Source organism: Haemaphysalis longicornis, unplaced genomic scaffold, assembly GCF_048455015.1.
Source record: "Haemaphysalis longicornis isolate Haplotype H1 unplaced genomic scaffold, Haemaphysalis longicornis Haplotype H1 scaffold_246, whole genome shotgun sequence".
NCBI classification, from domain to species: Eukaryota; Metazoa; Arthropoda; class Arachnida; order Ixodida; family Ixodidae; genus Haemaphysalis; species Haemaphysalis longicornis.
In genome coordinates this window covers 283,859-289,323 of record NW_027526312.1, presented here as the reverse complement: position 1 = coordinate 289,323, position 5,465 = coordinate 283,859, and the positions used below count along the sequence as shown (strand labels likewise).

General features: G+C 44.5%; 1 long non-coding RNA gene across 1 annotated transcript; it reads right to left on the bottom strand.

The window, feature by feature from the left end:
- Window positions 1–385: 385 nt before the first annotated feature.
- On the bottom strand, window positions 386–3,262 carry LOC144172616 (uncharacterized). Its single transcript, XR_013323061.1, has 3 exons — window positions 2,940–3,262; window positions 1,176–1,661; window positions 386–521 (listed from the first exon to the last, which is right to left on the bottom strand). It is a non-coding gene; the product is annotated as an uncharacterized LOC144172616 (long non-coding RNA).
- Window positions 3,263–5,465: the final 2,203 nt, after the last annotated feature.

Genomic DNA, 5,465 nt, shown 5'->3' with positions numbered 1-5,465 from the left:
GTTCGTCTTGCTTCTGCTATGATGCTACGCAGTCATGTTGGATTGCCTTAATTTTTGGAGTGTCTTTTTTGGCATCCTGTAGCCTTCTTCTACTTAGCTCCTGCAATTGTACCTTCGTAAAAATAAATTTTACTACAAGAGACCCCTGAAAAAATGCATGCACGTGGTTATAAAATAGGTAGATCTTTCCAAAAGTGGAGTGTGTTGCTGAGAAACAGATCTTGTTCAGGTGTCTAGTTGCTACCTAGGTGTCCAGTAACTGGAGTAAGGGTCACAATTATTAGGCATTGCTAAAATAAATGCACGAGCACAAGCCACACCTCAACACTTCACGTTGGTGACTGCTTCCAGTTGAGCCCTGGGCCTCCAGCTGTGGCACGGTATCCATAGGCAGCTGCTGCTGTTCAGGCTCTGCTGCCACCGGTTGGCCTTGCCCTGTGGGTGTGCTGGTGCTGGCTTCTTGGGAGTTGTCCTGTGTTTGCTTTCCCAGTCAAGCTTCCTGAATGCCCCCTCCAGACATGCTGTAAACAGTTAGGAATAGTGAAAACTGACTGTGAATCAGATTGAATATTCTCAAATACAAATAGTAGAAACCAACCGCAAATTACATATATTCGAATGTAAATGGCAAAAGATTACTGCAAATGAATTATTTTCAAATGTGAATAGTGAAAATTCACTTCACATTGAATTTGATTCAAATTGCGCATTGCTCCCACGCCAGGCTGCTGTTAGCTGTGCCACGTATAAAGATGTATTATGAGCTGCACTGTTGTGGCGAATACCACACGCCCATTTATTCCTTCTAAGTGGAACAAAAATAGTAGAGCGAAGGTATGTACTGAGACATATGAACGTCTGGGCCATAATTTAAAAGTAGTTTTACAAGCACAGGCTTTCAGTCAGGCTGTGCCATCTTCATTAGGACAGGTGCATCAGACAAGTTTAGTTAAGTGCGCCGTGGCTGTGCATGTGCTCATTGCTGCCTTTCTCCCGAATTAGAGAATTCAACACTGCAAAACAGAGTTTCTGCGATACCTTTCCGTCTACACTGCATGATAGCTTGCTTGAAGCTGAAAATTAAACTGAGAGAGATACCATGTTTGCATAAACGTTGGCACAGGTCACATAAAAGTAGCAATATATGGAGTGTGCTGGGGTACATAGCTACTTACAATGTTCAACGTGATTTGGTGCTCTTCTGTCCAGCTTAGTGAGGAGGCTCACTCCTTCGTCGCCATACTGCCCTCTCCGCCACCCGCAGAACCAGTGGTAGACGGTGCTGACTGGGGGATTTACAGCGCTGCTAGCGAGCAGGCTTTCACCGTCCTCCTGCCTTGCCAGCTTCGTTTTATGAGGAGCTAGTGCGGCTGCTGGGGTCGTATCATCTTGAAAGTAGCGGAAGAATGCGTCACTTTTGTCCGATGTGGGTTTTAGAAGGCGAAGCCCATCGGCGCAGTCGAGCCCGTGGTTGAGCACCTCATGCAGCTTGATGACAGCAGTCGGCGAGACTGGCCAGTTGAGGAATGGGTCGTTCTGCTGAGTTGCTTTTGTGACTTCCTAATTTTGACATCTACAAATGCTTAGCAGTAGTAGAATGCTTTCCGGCAGTTTCGTTCAAGCTTCTGTGCTGACACCTTCACTCCTTGTGGAACACAAACCTGTAAAAAGAGAATATCACAAATGATCTCAATTCTCAAAATATTATTTAAAGCTTGATATACAATGACTAACCTGCAATATATTTTTTTACTTAAATTACAATTTTATGAAACACAAACGTGTTAAACGGTAATATTATGAATTATTTTAGTTGTGAGAATATTATTGAGAACCAGATATGCAATCTGTAACCTGCAAATGTTTTTTTTACTTCAATTACCCACTTCATCTGACAAGTTTCACAATCAGACAACTAAGAAATGCTGAAGTTCCAAGGTGATGCGCATACTGTATTAAAGATGTGCCTCCAAGTCATGTTCTGATCTACTTCGCGGAATAAGAAATTGTACAGGTTTAGCACTCGCCTTTCACTTAATTTTCCCATGTATGAAAAATGGCGTTTTAGAAAAATTTGTGTTGGCACCAAGCAAAAAAAAAAAAACTTGCTCAATCGCTCACGAAATCGAAGCGGAACAGTTGCATGTTATGCTCTTGCATATAACACAATTCTCTCCAAAATAGGACAGTTATATCCTTCCCACATTTCGGTTACGTTTAAATCCACTGAACACGTAATAACACGACACGTTTAAAGCCTCTTTTAAAGCATTTTCAGTTGGTCTTTTTTTCCTCCTCAGCAAGGGGTGCCCCTTTATAGACCGAAGGGGGCAGGAGATAATTGGCTAAAAATCATTCATCTGTGAAAATGTTAAAAGCATGACACACATGCTTGACTCTTTTTGCTCGGACCATACTATGAAGCGTTATTTGTTTGTGAATTAGAATTACATCACACATTATTCTGATATTGTTTAATCTTACGTAAGGAAAAATAAATTAATTTGAACATGAAGTGAAATGCGGATTGTTTTTGCACGGGTGCTTCAAATCGTGGTAAAAAAATCCCAGCCCAACTCAATGTAATGTAATTTAAGCTATATGTTCTTTCACCTCGGCCAAGAGAACATACAACGACGAAGTTCAGCTGTTCTTCCCTTTGAAATTGAGCGTGAAAGACGGCGGCATCGATGATTGACCAGTGGCGTTGTTCAGCGTGACGGAAGCAAGTGTGATCAGTAGTAACCAGATTTTTAAGCCACCGCTACTGTAATAAATGCGTAGCCAAAAAAAAAAAAAAAACTCGCTGGTGTAGCTTCGCAACTGCAACTGATCAGTCTGTCTTGATTTTACTAGGTCGGGTAGGGGGGTGATTTGGCAACGCCTCCGAGGACCTTGCCACAATAAATAAAGACACTGCCGAAGAGCATCTATGGTACCTCGTTGGGTTGGGGGCTCCCAGTCGACGATCCACGACGCACGGTTGCCTCGCCGTAGTAGACAGCCATGCGTACGCATCCCCGCACGAAGCACGTCCACGTTATCGACGCTGGCTTTGCAGTCTAACTCGAAAGGTTGGTCGCGCCCGCGCATGTCACAACGGCTGAAGAAATTAACTGCTACTTCGCCGTCGAACTAGAAAAAAACCGTAAAATTGCAGCAAACTCTACGCCACTGATGCTGCTGGTGCCGAACGAGCCCTAAACAAGAGCAGAGGAGTGCGGAGTACGTTTACTGCTTTGTTCGCACGCCGGCAGAACCCAACGTTACTAGATAGATAATCTAGTAACGTTGGGCAGAACCAGCCTAAACATCAAATAGCAGGGAAGGAGTGCGGAGTACGTTTGGTGCTTTGTTAGAACTTCGCACACCGCAACGTTTTTATGGCGCAAGGTTTGTTTTGCATTCAACAGGTGGCGCACCGCAAACGCGCAATTTTTAAATTGTAAGCCGCGGCATTCGCGCTCACGTCTCCGGCTACGGATGAGATTTCTTTTTCTTGGAATGCATTTTTAGCATTTCTGCGCGTACTGTAGCACGATATCACGTTACTGTGATCGCCTACAGCATCAGCAACCATGCTTAAAATAAGACATATTCCCGCTGCATTTTTTATTCAGTGACAAAAAAGTAAATTCTCAACAAGAAAAGTGGGGGGAGGGTTCATTATGAGAGTCAATACAGTAGCTCTCATTTTAAGCACAAAAAACTACACTGAACTTTTTCATGTTTCGACACTTTTTGCACCTCGAAAATTGCTGCTATGCTTAAAAAGAGAATGAGGAAGTAAATCTACTGGGATGCACAAGCGACATAGCACAGGAGCATAGTTCAGTACATCTGCCCAGGAGGGACCTAATGGTTTTACGGTACACTATAGACGCCTAAAGAGACACTAAAGTGCAAAAGCAAGTTGGCCAGCATCGGTGATTGCAGTGTTGTGAATACAAATAATATGCGACTTGCAGCAGCAGTACTTTATTAGTGCATGGAAATTCGCAAAGCGTCGTGAAAACAGGCACGGCTGCCCTGTACATTGTTCTGCAGACAACCTTGTGGCATCACCGATTGCGAATGGCAAGACAAGACTGGTGGAACTAGTCGAAGTGTTCTTCTGAAGCAAACACTGATGCAGGGTTATGCAAGTTTAAAATGAGTGTGTGCAAGAACTTTTCCTGGTTATGAGCATTTTAAAAGACACAAACATCAGCCAGTAAACATAAAATATGATGCCTCATCCCAGGCTTTCTTGCAATGTCGATTTCGTGGGAATGTTTTGCCTTGCCTAGAAACACAGCCACAAAAATACATGCATGTGGGTGCACTAGAGACTGTAGTACTGTACCTAGCTAGTGACATACAGATAAAGCAGCCAGTGGAAACAGGAAAATTAGCACAATCAACACGAAGCAGGACGGCTTTCAAATGCTTTGATCAATGGCGCATGCATATTCAGCAGCTTTTCCTAGGTGAGTAGCGCCTGCAGGCGTTTCTGGGGAAACATGGTCAAGTAGCGCGGTAAAGACGGGAGAAAAGTAGAGACCACACAGGACTAGCGCTAGACATCAACTGAAATTTTTACTACACACATCAAAAGATATACAGGAAGGGCGCATGCGTGAACATGCTTAAAGCACAAAGAAAAAAGACAAGGTCAAGTGGTGCATTTTGTTACGCACGTGGCAAGTTCGCATCCAGGTAATCTATTTCTTTTTTTGATGAACTAATAGATGCCATGCTTACACACTTTTCACCGGCTTTCATGATGCACCACGCTTCAAACAATTCACGGCTGGCTTGGTCCTTAAAACAGCACAATGTTACTGTCTTCTCGCAAATTGGAACACAGTGTGGAACGCACCGGCAGCGGCGGCAATGGTCAGCTAAATGGCCCCCCGCAGCGAGCGCTTGAACAGCTGTACGGTGCTCCCAGAGCCTGTCATTTATGCACCTACCAGTCTGCCCAATATAGCATTTTCCACCAGATAGAGGCACTTCGTATACAACACCTTGTTTGCAACCAACAAACAGCGTGGCATGCCTCTTCTTCGGTTACCCTTCCTCTCGCCATTCACAGCAGAGCACATTCGTGCTAGTTTTTCTGGGGCGGAGAACACAACGTCGGCACCACATTTCCCCGCCACCTTTTTAAGGCGGTTGGAGAAATTGTGCACGTAAGGGACGACTACAGGCCTCCTTTCTTTGCGAGGTTCATCTTGCCCTTGACTTGACGTCACGCAATAGGCTTTCAACCACTGCTGCTATTACTTCCCGAGGGAAGCCGGCATCTTTCAAACGTGCAACTTGGTGCTGAACACTATCAGCGACTTGGTGCTGACAAGACTTCTCGAGGGCACCGCGAAGACAGCTAACGCCAATACCCCTTTTCACTATCTTCGAATGCGCTGAACGATAATCCAAAATTGCCTTTTTTGACCGCGGCCGATACGCCCAACACACGTGTG